Here is a 20,790-nt window from a genome sequence, read left to right on the forward strand (position 1 = left end):
CTGTATGATACAGAGTAGTATCTTCGCCCTTGCTTTTAATTTGATCAGTGCGGTGGCTCACTCCTGTAATTCCAGCATTTTGAGGGGCAGAGGCAGGTGGATTGCTTGAGCTCAGGAGTTCGAGATCAGCCTGGTCAAATGGCGAAACCCTGTCTCTACTAAAAATACAAAAATTAGCTGGGCATGGTGGCGCATGCCTGTAGTCCCAGCAACTTAGAAGGCTGAGGCAGGGAACAGTTTGAACCTAGGAGGTGGAGACTGCAGTGAGCTATGTTGGTACCCCTGCACTCTAGCCTGGGCAACAGAGCGAGACTCTGTCTCAAAAAATAAATAAATAAAGTGAAATAAATAATAATAAATTTGTACAAACCCACAGAAAGTAGAACTTCGAGAGTGAACTATAACTTAAACTATGAAGTTTGGGTGATAATGATGTGTCAATTCAGGTCATCAGCTGTAATATTGAGGGATTATTGATAATGGGAAAGGCTACGCATGTGTGGGGGTATGGGATATGTGGGGAACTTTTGTACCCTCCACCAAATTGTTACTGTGAACCTAAAACTGCTCTAAAAAACAAAGTCTATTTTAAAAATCTTTTTTGCAATATGCACTGTCTGAGAGAATATTAAGATGGATTGATATACTTTAGTTCCTTGAAATGCTTAGGAGGAATCTAGGTGATAGCAAAGGGCTTTCTTTTACAATTGGATTTTGTCATTTGGAACAACAGGAGAGCGTAACTGAAATTGTATTACAACTCTAACATTGTCTTCTTAAGTTCAATGTTCTTTCCTGGAACAGCAGCAATGTCATTGTTAGAAGATTAAAAATACAAAATTCTACCCTCAAATCAACAAATTCTGGTTAGAATTATAGTAACTTCTTAGAGATTTACAGAAAGAACCAACCGGATGCACTAGCTCTCACCTGTAATCCCAGCACTTTGAGAGGCCGAGGCGGACAAATTACCTGAGGTTGGGAATTCGAGACCAGCCTGGCCAATATGGTGAAACCCCATTTCTACTAAAAATACAAAAATTAGTCAGGTGTGGTGACGGCTGTAATCCCAGCTACTTGGGAGGCTGAGGCAGGAGAATCTCTTGAACCTGGGAGGCGGAGGTTGCAGTGAGCCGAGATCACAGCACTGCACTCCAGCCTGGGCCACACAGGGAGACTCCGTCTAAAAAAAAAAAAAAAAAAAAGAATGGAAAAAAAAAAAGGAAAGGACTTTGAACTTTTTGCGCCTTTTGAGTTAGCCTTGCTTTTAATTTGATGTAGTGTGTAGTCTAAATGGATTCAGTTTTATCATTTATACGGTAAGCCTTGGGGCAGGGACCAGGTTTTGACATGTACTTATCAGCTTATACTACACTCTCAATATTTAGAAAATAATAATTAATGGTTGGGTATTGAGTGTTTGGCACAAAAATCCTGACTCTAAGTATAATTAAGTTTAAGAGTTATTTTGGGGCTGGGCGCGGTGGCTCACGCCTGTAATCCCAGCACTTTGGGAGGCCGAGGCGGGCGGATCACGAGGTCAGGAGATCGAGACCATCCTGGCTAACACGGTGAAACCCCGTCTCTACTAAAAATGCAAAAAATTAGCCGGGCGAGGCGGCGGGCGCCTGTAGTCCCAGCTACTCGGGAGGCTGAGGCAGGAGAATGGCGTGAACCCGGGAGGCGGAGCTTGCAGTGAGCCGAGATCGCGCCATAGCACTCCAGCCTGGGCGACTAAGCGAGACTCTGTCTCAAAAAAAAAAAAAAAAAGAGTTATTTTGGTGTCTGATGAATGCTTTTTTTCTGTTAAGTCTCAGGTTTTTTGAGACGGAGTCTCGCTCTGTCACCCAGGCTGGAGTGCAGTGGCCGGATCTCAGCTCACTGCAAGCTCCGCCTCCCGGGTTCACGCCATTCTCCTGCCTCAGCCTCCCGAGTAGCTGGGACTACAGGCGTCCGCCACCTCGCCCGGCTAGTTTTTTGTATTTTTTAGTAGAGACGGGGTTTCACCATGTTAACCAGGATGGTCTCGATCTCCTGACCTCATGATCCGCCCGTCTCGGCCTCCCAAAGTGCTGGGATTACAGGCTTGAGCCACCGCGCCCGGCCTGATGAATGCTTTTCATAGCTTCTTAGAATGAGTCAGGAATGTATCCCATGGCTGAAACATGTTGAAATTTAGAATACACAAATATAAATTGCCTGGTGAACATGAACATCATGTGATTCTAATTTAAAAACTGTAAAAGGCTGTGCACAGTGGCTCACACCTGTAATCCTGGCACTTTGGGAGGCCAAGGCGGGTGGATCACTTGAGCACAGGAATTCAAGACCAGCCTGGACAACATGGTGAAACCCCATCGCTACAAAAAAAAAAAAAAAAAAATTAGCTGGATATGATGGCATGTGCCTGTAGTCCCAGCCACCTGGGAGGTTGAGGTAGGAGGATGGTTTGAGCTTAGGAGGTGGAGGTTGCAGTGAGCAGTGATCATACCACTGCACTCCAGCCTGACGGACAGAGCCAGACCCTGTCTCAAAAACAAAGAAGTTGTAAAAATACTGGAATTGGTATCACCAAGATTGAATTCAGTGTTTAGAAGCCCTAAACACTAAAACACCCATGTATGAAATTAAATAAAAAGAAAAACATGAAATAACTTAGCCAGGTGTGGTAATGTATGCCTGTAGTCCCAGCTACTTGGGAGGCTGAGGCAGGAGGATGGCTTGAGCCCGGAAATTCAAGGTTGCAGTGGGTCATGATCATGCCACTGCACTCCAGCCTGGGCAACAGAGCAAGACTTTGTCTCAAAACCCAAAAACAAAAACAAAAAAATTGCTTGATAACTACTTCAACGCTTTTTTTTTTTTTTTTTTTTTTGAGATGGAGTCTTCACTATGTCGCCAGGCTGGAATGCAGTGGCGCAATCTCAGCTCACTGCAACCTCCGCCTCCCAGCTTCAAATGATTCTCCTGCCTCAGCCCCCTGAGTAGCTGGGACTACAGGCACATGCCACCATGCCCAACTAATTTTTGTGTTTTTAGTAGAGACAGTGTTTCACCATGTTGGCCAGGATGGCCTTGATCTCTTGACTTTGTGATCCGCCCACCTTGGCCTCCCAAAGTGCTGGGATGACAAGTGTCAGCCACTGCGCCCGGTTCAACACATTTTTTATAAAAATGCAGAATTATTTCTAAATAATTTTGTGTGTGTGTATGCACATGTGCAGGCAGGTATGCTCAAGGCCTGCCCTTGCTTGGCCAGGCCCAGGAAAATGTGCTTACTTTCCTTTTTGAGTGTACCTTCTGCAACACCCCTTTTTGGGTGTTCATTAGAACCCAGGATGTGGAGTAGACTGTGTAGACTTGGCTTCCTATCATGGAAACTCTAGGTAGGTAAGGTGGCAACCGAGAAAGCTACACCCAAGGGTCAACTACTTTGTGACCATCTCAAGGGAGAGAGCTGTGCCAGGTATCTACCAATTTATGTGACACGGGCTTAGTTTTATACTTGTGATGAGAATTTTGCCCAAGCTTGACCCTGACTGAGGAGCAAGTAAGCAGTTCCTGAAGGCCTTATGTGGTTGTTCCCAACTTCTTCACCAAACTCACACCAGATTTTATTATCCCACCTCCTCTTCCTGACTTGTATTTTTTTTTCCTAATTTTTTTTTTTCCCCCGAGACGGAGTCTCGCTCTGTCGCCCAGGCTGGAGTGCAGTGGCGTGATCTTGGCTCACTGCAAGCTCTGCCTCCCAGGTTCACACCATTCTCCTGCCTCAGCCTCCTGAGTAGCTGGGACTACAGGCGCCCGCCACCACGCCCGGCTAATTTTTTGTATTTTTAGTAAAGACGGGCTTTCACCATGTTAGCCAGGATGGTCTCAATCTCCTGACCTCGTGATCTGCCCGCCTCGGTGTCTCAAAGTGCTGGGATTACAGGCATGAGCCACCGTGCCCAGCCCTTTTTTCCCTAATTTTTAAAAACTGCATTTAATATATAAGTTTGTTGCACTGGACACGGTGGCTCACGCCTTGTAATCCCAGCACTTTGGGAGGCCAACGAGAGTAGATCACTTGAGCTCAGGCGTTCAAGACCAGCCTAGGCAACATGGTGAAATTTCGTTTCTAAAAACAATACAAAAATTAGCCTGGCATGGTGGCACATTCCTGCAGTCCCAGCTACTTGGAAGGCTGAGGGAGGAGGATCGCTTCAGCCTGGGAGGCAGAGGTTGCAGAAAGCTGAGATCTCACCACTCCACTCAAACCAGGGTGACAGAGTGAGACTCTGTCTCGAAAAAAAAAAAAAAAATCCCTTTTAGGATGGGAAATTAAGAAAGTAAGATCATGATCAGTGTTAAACTACCCAAATAAAAAATTGCAGAGAAAAAATAGACAAAAATTAAAGAAACAGAATGGGCCAGGCCCGGTGACTCATGCCTATAATCCCAACACTTTGGGAGGCTGAGGCGGATGGATCACCTGAGGTCAAGAGTTCGAAACGAGCCTGGCCAACATGACGAAACCCCGTCTCTACTAAAAATACAAAAGTTAGCCAGACGTGGTGGTGGGCACCTGTAATCCCAGCTACTTGGGAGGCTGAGGCAGGAGAATCACTTGAACCCAGGAGGCAGAGGTTGCAGTGAGCCGAGATTGTGCCATTGCACTCCAGCCTGGATGACAGAGCGAGACTCTGTCTCAAAAAAACAAAAAAAGGAAAAAAAAAAAATGGAATGGCTGCAGATCAGAACAAACTGTGACTATATGTATTAAGAGTGCAATCTGAAGGAAACAGGTTTGTTAGCCTGGGCAGTTGTTATAAAAGGAGAATCTCTAAGATTCTCCCAGCACTTTGGGAGACTGAAGTGTGAGGATCCCTTGGGGCCAGGAGTTCTAGACCAGCCATGGGCAACACAGTGAGACACCATCTCTATGGAAATAAATAAATAAATAAGTAAATAGCTGGGCATGGTGGCATGCACCTGTAGTCCCAGCTACTTGGGAGGTGAGGTGGAAAGATCACTTGAGCCCAGGAGTTTGAGTTCAAGGTTACAGGGAGCTGTGATTCTACTGCTACACTCCAGCCTGGGCAACAGAGTTAGACCTTGTCTTTACAAAATCAAAAAATAATAAATTTTGGCAGTGCACATTTGTGATATGGTGAGATATATATTCTGGTCTTTGTCCCAGTTTCCTGACATGCAGCTCCTAAAATCCTTGGAATCTCTGGAGTGTTAGGAGTGTCTTTTGTATGCTAATGAGATGACTGGTGGCTGACAGCCCTTAGGTAGGTAACTTCAGGATGAGCCCTAGTCACCTAAAAGACCAAGGCATGATTAGAGGAATAGGACTTTTGGCCCCATCCCCTAGTGTCAGAGGACATGAGCGGGGCTGAAGACTGAGCCGATCACTAATGGCCAATGATTGAATCAATTAAGCCTATGTAATGAAGCCACCATAAAAACCCAAAGGGACTGAGTTTGGGGAGCTTCCAGATATCTGCACAGGTAGAAGTTCCTGGAGAGTGTCATGTTCAGAGAGGGCATGGAAGCTCTGTGCCCTCTTTGCCCTTTGCATCTCTTCCATCTGGTTGCCATCTGTATCCTTTGTAATATCCTTTATAATAAATTGGTAAACATAAGTAAAGAGTTTCCCTGAGTTCTGTGAGCTATTCTAGCAAATTATGAGAACCTGAGAAGAGTTTGTGACAACTCTCTTATAGCCAGTTGTTCCGAAGTTCCAGAGGCTTGAACTTGTGACTGGCATGTGAGTGGGAGGAAGTCCTACGAGACCGAGCCCTCAACCTGTGGGATCTGATTCGGTCTCCAGGTAAACAGTGTAAGAATTGAATTGAATTAGAAAACACACAGCTGGTGTCTGCAGAGGAACCAGCTGCAGAATTAATTGCTTGGTGTGCATGGGAAAACTCCCTACACATCTGAGGTCACAGAAGTATTCTATGTTATTACAGTAGGAAAAACTGAATTTTATTTATTTATTTATTTATTTATTTATTTGAGATGGAGTCTCGCTCTGCCGCCCAGGCTGGAGTGCAGTGGCATGATCTCTGCTCACTGCAACCTCTGCCTCCCGGGTTCAAGTGATTTTCCTGCCTCAGCCTCCCAAGTAGCTGGGACTACAGGCACCCGCCACCACCACCAACTACTTGTGTGTGTGTGTGTGTGTGTGTGTGTGTATTTTTAGTAAAGAAGGGATTTCACTATATTTGGCAGGCCGGTCTTGAACTCCTGACCTTGTGATCCACCCACTTCGGCCTCCCAAAGTGCTGGGATTACAGGCATGAGCTACTGCACCCGGCCAATTTTTTTCTATACCCTCTTTTTTGAGACAATGTCTCACTGTGTTGTCCAGGCTGGAGTGCAGTGGCACGATCTCGGCTCACTGCAGCCTCTGCCTCCTGGGTTCAAGCAATTATCTGCCTCAGTCTCTTGAATAGCTGGGATTACAGGCACCCACCATCACGCTCAACTAATTTTTGTCTTTTTTAGTAGAGACGGGGTTTCGCCAAGTTGACCAGGCTGGTCTTGAACTCCTGATGTCAGGTGATTCGCCTGCCTCAGCCTCCCAAAGTGCTGGGATTACAGGCATGAGCCGTTGCACCCAGCCTGATTTTTTTCTACATCCTTATACCATCCAGCCACTTTCCTGGGAAGAAATAATCTCAAACTGTGGTATTTATGGTTCCATTGGCAAGACTATGCTTATTGAAGGGATACTACCTGTTTATTTTAGCTGGGTTCCATTAAACTTTTAAGTGACTACCTGCCACTGGTATGATTCCAGGGTGAGCAAGCCACATCCTAATTATAAGTTGGTTCCCTGTGTAGGTCACCTCTCAGGGAAAACATATGCTGGTCATGCTAAGAGTACTACTCTGGCTACTCGGGAGGCTGAGGCAGGAGAATGGCGTGAACCCGGGAGGCGGAGCTTGCAGTGAGCTGAGATCGCACCACTGCACTCCAGCCTGGGCGACAGAGTGAGACTCCATTTCACAAAAAAAAAAAAAAGAGTTCTACTCTGGCCTGTGTGACTGTAATAATTCTCAGTACCAATTAACACATTGTCCCTATTTGTTCACCAGGCCCTGTGAGTTTCGTTAACATGAGAGATGATCTCAAGTGGGCTGACAAAACGGGGTTTTGAAGCCAGCAAGGCCGAGAGCCAAGGAACATCAGCAAGGAATGTGGCCTTTAGACTCTTGGAGGGCAGGGTGTGTGCAATTCATTTCTCCCTAGCTTGCAGCACATGGCCTGTCCCCAGTAGAAGCTCAGTGTTCATTTATCTGAACTAGACATCCTTAATAGTAAAGCACATTTTATAATTGCAATCTTATTTTATAACTAATCAAAGCATATGATCACTAGAGTTTTTTTAACCTAAAAAAATTTACTCAGGTAGGCCGGGCACAGTGGCTCATGTCTGTAATTCCAGCACTTTGGGAGGCTGAGGAGGGTGGATCACTTGAGCCCAGGAATTCAAGACCAGCCTGGCCAACATGGGTAAACCCTGTCTCTACTAAAAATACAAAAATTAGCCGGGCATGGTGGCAAATGCCTGTAGTCCCAGCTACTTGGGAGGCTGAGGCATGAGAATCGCTCGAACCTGGGAGGTGGAGGTTGCAATAAGCCAAGATCATGCCACTACACTCCTGCCTGGCTGATGGAGTGAGACTCTGTCTCAAAAAAAAAAATTTACTCAAGTAATGTATGTTTTTAAGAAAAATTATAAAATGGTTATAAGTAAAAAGGAAAAAATAACCATACATATTTTTATTACTTAGAGAAAACCATTGTTAACCTTTTGGTATGGCTGGGCGCGGTGGCTCATGCCTGTAATCCCAGCACTTTGGGAGTCTGAGGCAGGCGGATCACGAGGTCAGGAGATCGAGACCATTCCTGGCCAACATGATGAAAACCTGTCTCTACTAAAAATACAAAAATTAGCTCGGTGTGGTGGCGGGTGCCTGTAGTCCCAGCTACTCGGGAGGCTGAGGCAGGAGAATCGCTTGAACCCAGGAGGCAGAGACTACAGTGAACTGAGATCATGCCACTATACTCCAGCCTGGCAACAGAGCAAGACTCCATCTCAAAAAAAAAAAAAAAAAAAAGCAAAAAAAAAACAATTTCAGTATATACCCTTTGAGATATTTTTGTATGTGTACAAATGCATATATATTTAAATATACATATATTCTTACACAAACGGAATCTTACCATAATGCTGTTTTGTAGCTTGCCTTTTTTTTACTTACATATACAGTAAAAATTTTTCTATGTCAATAAAAATAAATAATCTTTTTTTTTTTTTTTTTTTTTGAGGCAGAGTCTTACTCCATCACCCAAGCTGGAGTGCAGTGGCTTGATCTCGGCTCACTGCAACCTTTGCCTCCCGGGTTCAAGTGATTCTTGTGCCTTAGTCTCCCGAGAAGCTGGGATTACAGGCGTCCTCCACCACACCAAGCTAATTTTTTGTACTTTTAGTAGAGACAGGGTTTCACCATGTTGGCCAGGTTCATCTTCAACTCCTGGGCTCGAGTGATCTGCCCACCTCAGCCTCCCAAAGTGCTGGGATTATAGGTATGAGCCACTGCACCCAGCCTATGAAATAATTTTTAATGACTGCATAGTATTCCTTAATATGTATGTAACATAACTTAAACGTTCTTCTCTTATGAACCATTAAGTTGTATCCATTTTTTGGTATTATACACAACACTTTAAATAACACATTTATTATTTTTGCAGAATAAATTCCTATACAAGATCTTGCTAGGTCAAAGTATATTCACGTTTTATATATTTTGATATATAGCCAAATTGTGTTCTAGAGGGCCCATCTAGACTGTCTGCAACTTAATATCTGACATTGGCCAGGTGCAGTGGCTCATGCCTATAATCCCAGCTTTTTGGTAGATTGAGGTGGGCGGATCACTTGAGGTCGGGAGTTCAAGACCAGCCTGGCCAACATGGCGAGACCTTGTCTCTACCAAAAACACACAAAAAAAATTAGCCGGGCATGGGGATGTGCACCTGTAGTCCCAGCTACTCGGGAGGCTGAGTCAGAGAATTGCTTGAACCTAAGAGGCAGAGGTTGCAGTGAGCCAAGATTGAGCCACTGCACTCCAGCCTGAGTGACAGAGTAAGACTGTCTCAAAACAAACAAACAAACCCGAGTATCACATGACATCCCTGGAGCTTAGGGCCACTACAACCCACAGGATCCTCAGCAACTAATTGGAACTCCAGATTCAGCTTTGTAATCAGCCTCCCTTTCCTCCTCCAATCTCAGCCTCATCCCTCCAAACCTGAGCTCCAGCCTCTCCCTCCATCCTCTTTTCCTTCCTTCCTTTCTTCCTTCTCTCATTCCTTCCAGATTTTGCAGTTCCTTCAGGGAAGCCATGAATGGCTCTGGGGTAAAAGTGCCCAGTTTAATTTCAGTTTAAGATCAACAACAAATATTGCATGGGAGAATAGTAAAAATAATTTTTAACATAAAAATTATCTGAATTGAAGTTTAGTTGGGTGTTCTATATTTTCATATGCTAAATTTGGCAACTCTATCTGTGGATTCTTTTTTTTTTCTTTTTGAGACAGAGTTTCACTCTTCTTGCCCAGGCTAGAGTGCAATGGTACAATCTCAGCTCACTGCAACCTCTGCCTCCCACGTTCAAGCAATACTCCTGCCTCATCCTCCCAAGTAGCTGGGATTACAAGTGCTGGCCACCACACCTGGCTATATTTTTTTTTTAATTTTTTTTTTAATTTTTTTAGTAGAGTTGGGTTTTCACCATGTTGGTCAGGCTGATCTCAAACTCCTGACCTCAGGTGATCCACTTGCCTCAGCCTCCCAAAGTGTTGGGATTACAGGCATAAACCACTGTGCCCAGCCTATCTATGTATTCTTGTTTTTTAGACAGAGTTTCACTCTTTGTGGCTGGAGTGCAGTGGCGTGATCTCGGCTCACTGCAACCTCCGTCCCCCAGGTTCAAGTGATTCTCCTGTCTCAGCCTCCTGAGTAGCTGGGATTACAGGTGCCTGCCACCAAGCCCGGCTAATTTTTTGTACTTTTAGTAGAGATAGGGTTTCACCACGTTGGCCAGGCTGGTCTCGAACTCCTGACCTCAGATGATCCGCCCTCCTTGGGCTCCCAAAGTGCTGGGATTACAGGTGTCAGCCACTGTGCCCATCCCTATCTGTGTATTCTTTAATCAGATGCCGTTTGCCCCAAGTCTAGCAAAATTCCTCAAAGTGTCTAATATTTGCATACCTCTCTTCTCTATCTTCAGTGCTGATGTAAAGTTTTCCTTGTTTTTCATCTTTAGCCTTTTCATTTTTTTGAACTGGGAGGGAGAGGAATCAACCATGTCTTCTTAAGCTGCTATCTTTTTCTAGAAGTATAAAAATCATTATTTTATTTATGTATTTATTTTTATTTTTGAGACAGAGTTTCACTCTTGTCGCCCAGGCTAGAGGGCAATGGCACAGTCTTGGCTCACCACAACCTCCACCTCCCGGGTTCAATCAATCCTCCTGCCTCAGCCTCCTGAGTAGCTGGGATGACAGGCATGCACCACCACGCCCAGCTAATTTTGTATTTTTGGTAGAGACAGGGTTTCTCCATGTTGGTCAGGCTGGTCTCGAACTCCTGACCTCAGGTAATCTGCCTGCCTTGGCTTCCCAAAGTGCTGGGATTACAGGCGTGAGCCACCGCACCAGGCCTAAAAATCATTATTTTAAAAAGATGACTTTGAAGATTATGAGATTGTTCATGACATATTATTTGGAAATAATAGGTTACAAAACATGTGTTATGATGCCATTTCCATTTAAAGTATATTACTTGAAAATGATAGGAATGATTTTAGTAAGATTCTATAGTCAGATCCCAATTAAACTCCTGATTCTGCCTTTCCAGCTGTTTTGCGTTGGACAATGTAGCCTTTCTAAACCTTTTCCTCATCTTTAAAGGGGGCATACAATCTCTTTTGTAAGTTTATTTCAAGTGAGGAGCTATCAGCACAGTGCCTGGCACATCCCAGGCCTTCTCCACTTATACACTGAGTAGGAAAGCACAAGGCAGTCTTAATGCTTGGATTGCTCTGTAGTTTATTCAACTTTTGCTTTTTTGTGACACATGCTAGGGAGTCTTAGATTAAATTTAGGCATATTATTATCCGGGCTTGGTGGCTCACACCTGCAATCTCAGCACTTTGGGAGGCCGAGGCAGGTGGGCCACCTGAGGTCAGGGGTTCGAGACCAGCCTGGCCAACATGGTGAAACCCCATCTCTACTAAAAATACAAAAATTATCAGGGCATGGTGGCACATGCCTGTAATCCCAGCTACTTGGGAGACTGAGACAGAAGAATTGCTTGAACCCCGGAGGTGGAGGTTGCAGTGAGCCAAGATCGCACCACTGCATTCCAGCCTGGGCGACAGAGCAAGACTGACTCAAAAAAAAAAAAAAGAGTAGGTGTATTAGTTAATCTATTTTCTAGGTCTAGAAAAGCAAAGGCGCTTTAATATTTAGATATCTACTTTCTAAATCATTATGTATGTGTGTGTGTGCACTTGTGTGTGTTTGTGTGTCTGTGTTTACTATTTCAGTCAAATGCTGTATCATCAAAGTTAGTTGTGTGCGTGAAAGAGAAACTTTGGATCCTAGGTGGACAGCCCACTAGATCTTTGAGAAAATACGTATAAATGGAGAATAAGAACATTAGTGAAAGAGAAACTTTGGATCCTAGGTGGACAGCCCACTAGATCTTTGAGAAAATACGTATAAATGGAGAATAAGAACATTAGTTACTGTTTTGCAGGCTGGAAATGTGGCCCCATTCCCTCTCTAATCTTCTAAGCCAGGCTGGACTTAAAGATCAAGGCCTAGGTAAAAAGTAGGCCTCCCAGGTCCTTTACCCTCAGGGTCACACTTTGATTTTACCCTAGAAAGGATTAAAAAAAAAAAAAAAAAAAAGAATGGAAAGGGAAACCAAGAGAAAAAGAGCCCTTTATCTATAAACCTGGACCAAGAGTTTCTCCTCGGCTGAACTTTAGTCAGGCTCCTCTGACGGTCCTCTGCACTAGGCCTTGGGCCCTGTCCTTGCTGGGCCTGCATAGCCCAGTTTCAGTGAGAATCCTGCCCAGTCAGTGTAGTGAGACCCTCATACCCTTGATAGCTGGGTTCTTCATTCTCCACCCACAATGTCTGAGTCCTTGGATTGCCTTTAGCAACAATCCTATTAAGTTTGTTTAGCAAGAATCCTCCTACCTCCTCTTAGTAGTTTTCCGTCCGTTGACCCCCTCACTCTGCTCCTTGGCTAAAAATTCCCACTTGTCCTTGTTGGATTGGGGGTTGAGCCCAACTTCTCTCCCCCACTGCAAAACTCCATTGTAGCAGTTTCCCAGAATAAAGTCTGTCTTACTGTTCTTTAACACAGGTCAGAATAATTTTTTCTTTTTTTTTTTTTGAGACAGAGTCTTGCTATGTTGCCCAGGCTGGAGTACAGTGGTGCAGTCTCAGCTCACTGCAACCTCCACCTCCTGGGTTCAGGTGATTCTCCCGCCTCAGCCTCCCGAGTAGCTGGGATTACTGGCACACGTAACCGCGCCTGGCTAATTTTTGTATTTTTAGTAGAGATGAGGTTTCGCCATGTTGGCTAGGCTGGTCTTGAACTCCTGACCTCAGGTAATCCACCTGCCTCGGCCTCCCAAAGTGCTGGGATTATAGGTGTGAGCCACCACACCCGGCCAGAGAGCCACTTTTTAAAATCCAAAGATTTAATCTTATTTATGTATTTATTTATTTAGAGACAGAGTCTCTTTCTGTCGCCCAGGCTGAAGCGCAGTGGTGTGATCTGGGCTCACTGCAACCTCTACCTTCCGGGTTCAAGTCATCCTCCTGCCTCAGCCTCCTGAGTAGCTGGGATTACAGGCGCCCACCACCGTGCCTGGCTAATTTTTGTATTTTTAGTAGAGACAGAGTTTCGCCATGTTGGCCATGGCTGGTCTCGAACTCCTGACCTCAAGTGATCCGGCCTCCCAAGGTGCTGTCATTTCAGGCGTGAGCCACTGCGTCCGGCCAAAATCCAAAGATTTAAATAGGAACCAGCAGGAAAGGACATTCCATGGGTGAGCAAATGCTTCCAATCTCTTAGCTCCTTACATTCTTGCTAAACTTCACCCTTAGCAATAACTAAGCCCCAAAGTCTCCTTGACATGTGTATTTTTTCCGCACTGCAAAGGCGTTAATGTGAGCAAATCCTTGTGCTCCCCCTAGAGGTTAGAGGGTGCATCCAGCACGTCCTGGCAAAGTGTGTGTGGATGGGGCGGGGTGGGTGGGGTGGGGGCGATGGTTGTTGCTGTTGTTTTACTATTAAAGTCAGGAAAGCAAGGGTTTTGTGTTCTCTCTCCAGGGAGCTTTGCAGAGTACCAGAAATGTCTGTCTGCACCTTCATGCAGTTGATTTTTCAGTCTTTGCTTGTTCTCCACCTGGGACTCATGAAATCGGTAGTTCTGCCCCTTTACAAGTGTTCCTTTGATATAATACCCAGGGAGCCAGAGAACTAGGTCAGGACGTTCTATCAAGCATAATCCAAGTATTTTTCCAAGTGGACCACCTACATTAAAATATCCTGAAGAGTTTATTTAAAATGAAGAATTCTGGGCCCCACCCCACAACTTCTGAATTGGCATTTCTGGAGGTGAGGCAGTTCTTATGCACATTAAGGTTTAAGAACCAGTGCTATACCCTACTTGAGAAGGAATTTCTCCCTTCTATATCTCGTTTAAAATTATGCTGTAGGATGCTATAATCAAACCCATCAGACAGTGTTACAGATCTATTGAGCCCAATAGAAAGATAACATAACATGCTAATCTTTCTCTCTGAAAACAGAACTCAGCGGGTGAATCACGAGGTCACAAGTTCGAGACCAGCCTGGCCAACATTGCGAAACCCTGTCTCTACTAAAAATACAAAAAATTAGCTGGGCATAGTGGTGGGCGCCTGTAATCCCAGCTACTTGGGAGGCTAAAGCAGGAGAATCACTCGAACCTGGGAAGCGGAGGTTGCAGTGAGCCAAGATCACACCACTACATTCCAGCCTGGGTGGCAAAGTGAGACTCTGTCTCAAACAAAAACAAAAACAAAAACAACAAAAAACTCTTCCCAATTCAATCCTTTGAATCTAAATCCTCAAATATGTAGAAAATGCTTGTCTCTTCTTTTTCCTTTTTAAAAAAATTCCTCCCATTTAAAAAATGTTTTAATTGTTGTGGGTACTTAGTAGGTACATATTGGGTTACATGATAATTCTTTTTTTTTTTTAAAGACAGAGCCTCACTCTGTTGTTCAGGCTGGAGTACAGTGGCGTGATCTTGGCTCACTGCAACCTCCGCCTCCCAAATAGCTGGGACTACAGGCAACGCCACCATGCCCTGCTAATTTTTGCATTTTTAGGAGAGACAGGGCTTTGCCATGTTGGCCAGACTGGCCTCAAGTGATCCACCCACCTTGGCCTCCCAAAGTGCTGGGATTACAGGCATGAGCCACCGCACCAGGCCTAAAAATCATTATTTTAAAAGGATGACCATGCCCAGCCTACATGAGATGTTTTGATACAGGCATACAATGCATAATAATCACATCAGGGTAATGAAGTATTCATCACCTCAAGCCTTTATGCTTTGTGTTACAAACGATCCAATTATACTCTTTTAGTTTTTTAGATTTTATTTTATTTTATTTTTTGAGATGAGGTCTCACTGTGTCGCCCGGGTTGGAGTGCAGTGGCACATTCCTCAGCTGCCTGCAACCTCTGCCTCCTGGGTTCAAGTGATTCTCATGCCTCAGTCTCCCGAGTAGCTGTGATCACAGGCATGCTCCACCACACCTGGCTAACTTTTCTATTTTTGGTAGAGACGGGGTTTCGTCACGTTGTCCAGGCTGGTCTCAAACTCCTGACCGCAAGCCATCTGCCTGCCTTCCAAAGTGCTGGGATTACAGGTGTGAGCCACCATGCCCAGCCTCTCTTAGTTATTTTTAAATATACAATTAAATTATTTTGGGGCTGGGTGCAGTGGCTCAGACCTGTAATCCTAGCAGTTTGGGAGGCCAAGGCAGAAGAATCTCTTGAGCCCAGGAGCTCGAAACCAGCCTGGGCAATGTAGCGAGACCTCATCTCTACAAAAATATAAACACAATTAGCTGGATGTGGTGGTGTGTGCCTGCAATCCCAGCTACTTGGGAAGCTAGGTTGAGGCTGCAGTGAGCTATGATCACACACCACTCCACTCCAGCCTGGGTGACAGAGCGAGACCCTGTTGAAATAATTTTTTTTTTTTTTTTTTTACTACAGCCATCCTGTTGTGCCAGCAAATACTAGCTCATTTAATCTTTCTAAACATTTTTTTTTGTTTTGAGACGGAGTTTCACTCTTGTTGCCCAGGCTGGAGTGCAAATGGCGTGATCTTGGCTCACTGCAATCTCCACCTCCCAGGTTGGAGCGATTCTCCTGCCTCAGCCTCCCAAGTAGCTGGGATTACAGGCACCCGCCACTACACCAGCTAATTTTTTTTTTTTTTTTTTTGGTATTTTTAGTAGAGATGGGGTTCACCATGTTGGCCAGGCTGGTCTTGAACTCCTGACCTCAGGTGATCCACCTGCCTCAGCCTTCCAGGGCTGGGATTACAGGCATGAACCACCGCGCCCTACCCTTTCTAAACATTTTTGTACCCCTTAACCATCCTCACTTTCCCTCTGCCCCCCAACTCCCCAGCCTCTGGTAACCATCCTTCTACTCTCTATGTCCATAAGTTCAATTGTGTTGATTTTTAGGTCCCACAATTGGTCCCTGATGCCTTATTTAGTTCATTTGGGGAAATCACATTTTCCTGGATGGTCTTGATGTTTATGGGTGTTCATTTGCATCTGGGCATCAAAGAGTTAGGTATTTATTGCAGTTTTCACAGTCTGGGCTTGTTTGTACCTGTCCTTCTTGGAAAGGCTTTCTAGGTACTTGGAAGGACTTGGGTGTTGTAATCTAAGCTGCCTTAGGGGACTCCCCAAACCCAGTAATGCTGTAGTTCTTGCAGATTCGTAGAGGTACCACCTTGATGTTCTTGGATAAGATCTGGAAGAATTCTCTGGATTACCAGCACAGGTACTTCTCTTCCCTTACCTTCTCCCAAAGAGACAGAGTATCTCTCTCTCTCTCTCTTTCTCTCTCTCTCTCTGTTCTGAGCCACCTGGAGCTAAGGATGGGGTGATAGAAACACCCCTGTGGCTGCCACCACTGGAACTATTCTGGGTCGGACCTGAAGCCAGCACAGAACTGGGTCTCAGTTCTAAGACCCACTGTAACTACGACTTGGCTACCGCCTATGTTCACTCAAGGCCCTTGAGTTCTACAATCAGCAGTTGGCAAGTCCAGCCAGGCCTGTGTCCTTCCCTTCAGGACGGCAAGTTCACCCAGGCCCTGGACAGGTCCAGAGGTGTCATCCAAGAGCCAGGACCTGAAATAAAAATCCTTAGAAGACTACCTGATGTTCTATTGTACTGCAGCTGAGCTGGCTCTCAAACCATGAGATGCTGTCTTTCCAACTCTTTCCTCCCCTTTCCAGAGGCAGAGGAGCCTCACCCAGTGGCCACTACTACCACAGGCCCATGGAGAGTACTGCCGGGCTATTAAGGCCCAACGGTTCTTAAGCTCACTGTACCTGGCTATAAGTTTTATTTAACACTGTTGTTCATGGAAGACATTTGCTGCTCTTTTCGGATCAGCCCAAACTGTGCATTAGAATGTGTCATAGGGTCAAGCGGAGTGGCTCACACCTGAAACCCCAGCACTTTGAGGAGCTGAGGTGGGTGGATTGCTTGAGTCCAGGAGTTCAAGACCAGCCTGGCAACATGGTGAAACTCCATCTCTACAAAAAATACAAAAATTAAATACAAAGATTAGCCAGGCATGGTGGCATGTGCCTGTGGTCCCAGCTACTTGGCTGGCCGAGGTGGGAGCATCCCCTAAGCCCAGGAGGTCAAGGCTGCAACCTGGGCCACAGCCTTGAACTCCTGGCCTCAAGTGCCTGCCAAAGTACTGGAATGACAGGAGTGAGCCACCACGCCAGGCCTGATCTCTAAGTGCTGGAATGACAGGAGTGAGCCACCGCACCCGGCCTGATCTCTTTTTTTCTGTCTCTCTATTTATTATTTCTCTCTAAATCCCTCTACACTCTGTTCATTACTATTTCTTTTTTTTTTTTTTTTTTTCAGACAGAGTCTCGCTTAGTCGCCCAGGCTGGAGTGCAGTGGCGCGATCTCGGCTCACTGCAAGCTCCGTCTCCCGGGTTCACGCCATTCTCCTGCCTCAGCCTCCCGAGTAGCTGGGACTACAGGCGCCCGCCGCCTCGCCCGGCTAATTTTTTGCATTTTTAGTAGAGACGGGGTTTCACCATGTTAGCCAGGATGGTCTCGATCTCCTGACCTCGTGATCCGCCCGCCTCGGCCTCCCAAAGTGCTGGGATTACAGGCGTGAGCCACCGCGCCCGGCTGTTCATTACTATTTCTATTTCTATTCCTGTGTAAGTCTGCTGGTGATGAATTATCTTCGCTTTTGTTCATACGAAAGTGTCTTAATTTGCCTTCATTCTTTTTCCCAATGTTTTTATTATAGTAAACTACACAAACACAACATTTACTATCTTAAACGTTTTAAAGTGCGCAGTTCAGTAGGGTTTTTTTTTTTTTTTTTTCTTGAGACGGTGTCTCACTCTATTGCCCAGGCTGGAGTGCAGGGGCATGATCTTGGCTCACTGCAACCTTCCCCTCCCAGGTTTAAGCGATTCTCCTGTCTCAGCCTCCTGAGTAGCTGGGATTACAGGTGCCCACCACCACACCCAGCTAATTTTTGTATTTTTAGTAGTATTAAGTATATTCCAATTATTGGGCAACCATTGTAATCACCCAATGGGTTCTTCCTGCCTGCTGCACAGGCAAAATCAGTCCACTGAGACCATGGCATTGCAGTAAAGAAAGCATGTAATTGATGCAAGGCTAGCTATGCCATGAGCGAGACAGAGTTATTAGTCAAATCAATCTCCCAGAAGTCTCAGAGGCTAGGGTTTTTCAAGGAGTTTGGTGAGCAGTGGGCTAGGGAAGGGGGCATTCCGATTGGCTGGGGATGCAATCATAGGATGCAGAAAACAGTCCAGTCCTGGTGTGATGAGTCAGCTTCTGGGGGAGGACCACCAGAGGTGTCGCTGGTCTGGGTAGGGCCATCCAGTAGTCAGAAATGCAAAAGCCTGGTCACGCAGGGTGGCTCACTCCTGTAATTCCAGCACTTTGGGAGGCTGAGGCAGGAGGATCACTTGAGGTCAGGAGTTCGAGACCAACTTGGCCAGCATGGTGAAACCCCATCTCTACTAAAAATACAAAAATTAGCTGGGCATGGTGGTACATGCCTGTGATCCCAGCTACTCAAGAGGGTAAGGCGTAAGAATTGCTTGAACCCAGGAGGTGGAGGTTCCAATGAGCCAAGATCATGCCACTGCACTCCAGCTAGACTCTGTCTCAAAAGAAAAAAAGGAAATGCAGAAGCCTGAAAAGATATCTCAAAAGGCCAATCTTAGGTTCACAATAGTGATGATATTTACAGGATTAATTGGGGAAGTTGCACATCTTGGGACCTCTGGAATAGTGGCTGGTAATCATTTAACTATGCACATATCTTAGCAGAATTGAGGACCCTCTTATCCTCCTAACTTGGTGGCTTTTCATTAGTTTTACAAGGGAGGCTTAATTTTTGGGGGAAGGGCTACTATCATTTAAGCTATAAACTAAATTTCTCCCAAACTTAGCTTGGCCTACACCCAGGAATAAGCAAAGACAGCCAGCCTATGAGGCTAAAAGCAAGATGCAGTCAGCTATGTCAGATTTATCTTACTGTCATAATTTTGCAAAGGCAGTTTCACCATCACCACCATCCATCACCAGAACTCTTTTCATCTTGCAAAAACTCTATATCCACTAAACAATAACTCTCATTTCTCCTCCCACCAGCTCCTGGCAACCATGATTCTACTTTGTAAGAATGTGACTATGCTAAGTACCTCATACAAATGGAAGCATACAGTATTTGTCTTTCTGTGATTGGCTTAATTAGCATAATGTCTTCACGTTTTATCTGTGTTGTAGCATGTGTCAGAACTTACTTCTTTTTTAAGGCTGAATAATATTCCATTTTATGTATATATAACATTTTGCTTATCCATTTTTCTGTTACTGAATACTTGAGTTACTTCCACCTTAGAGCTATTGTGAATAATGCTGGCATGAACATGGGTGTACAAATACCTCTTCAAGACCCTACTTTCTTTTTTTTGAGATGGAGTGTCGCTCTGTTGCCCAGGCTGGAGTGCAATGGCGTGATCGCAGCTCACCACAACCTTTGCCTCCCGGGTTCAAGTGATTCTCCTGCCTCAGCCTCCTGAGTAGCTGGTACTACAGGCACGTGCCACCATGCCCAGCTAATTTTTGTATTTTTAGTAAAGACGGGGTTTCACTCTTTTAGCCACGCTGGCCTCGAACACCTGACCTCGTGATCCACTTGCCTCGGTTTCCCAAAGTGCTGCGATTACAGGCGTGAGCCACCTTGCCTGGCCAAAATCCTACTTTCAATTCTTTTGAGAATATACCCCAAAATGAAATTGATAAATCATATGCAAATTACATTTTTAATTTTTAATTTTTTTTTGAGATGGAATCTTGCTCTGTCACCAAGGCTGGAGTACAGTGGCATGATCTTGGCTCACTGCAACCTCCACCTCCCAGGTTCAAGTAATTCTTGTGCCTCTGCCTCTCAAGTAGCTGGGACTATAGGCATGTGCCATCATGCTCAGCTAATTTCTGTATTTTTGGTAGAGATGGGGATTTGCCATGTTGGCCAGGTTGGACTTGAACTCCTGGCCTCAAGTGATGGACCCACCTCGGCCTCCCAAAGTTGGCATTACAGGCATGAGCCACCGTGCCTGGCCCCATTTTTAATTTTTGAGGAACCACCGTAACTGTTTTCTGCAGCAGCTTCACCATTTCACACTCCCACCAACAGTGCACAAGGATTCCAGTTTCTCCACATCCTTGACAATACTTGCTATTTTCTGGAGTTTATTTATTTATATAGTTTTTAAAATGAGATGGCGTTTAGCCATGTTGTTCAGGCTGGTCTCGAACTCCTGAGCTCAAGGGATCTGCCTGCTGCAGCCTCCCAAAATTCTAGGATTACTGGCATGAGCGATTGTGTCCAATCCGGGAGTTCTTGTTTCGTTTAGAGTAGCCATCCTAAAGGTGTGAAGTGGTATCTCACTGTGGTTTTGATTTGCAATCCCCTAATGATTAGGGATGTTACTCACCTTTTCTTTTCATTTTGCCTTTTTTTTTTTTTTTTTTGAGACAGAGTCTTTTCATTTGCCTTCTTTTTTTTCTGAGACAAAGTCTTGCTGTGTCACCCAGGCTGGAGTGCAGTGGCGCTCTTTTGGCTCACTGAAACCTCTGCCTCCTGGGTTCAAGTGATTCTCCTGCCTCAGCCTCCCTAGTAGCTGGGATTACAGACGCCCACCACCACACCCAGCTAATTTTTTTTTTTTTTTTTGAGACGGAGTCTTGCTCTGTCGCCCGGGCTGGAGTGCAGTGGCCGGATCTCAGCTCACTGCAAGCTCCGCCTCCCGGGTTTACGCCATTCTCCTGCCTCAGCCTCCCGAGTAGCTGGGACTACAGGCGCCGCCACCT

This window comes from Papio anubis, chromosome 14 (genome assembly GCF_008728515.1).
Source record: "Papio anubis isolate 15944 chromosome 14, Panubis1.0, whole genome shotgun sequence".
In the NCBI taxonomy this organism is placed as follows: Eukaryota; Metazoa; Chordata; class Mammalia; order Primates; family Cercopithecidae; genus Papio; species Papio anubis.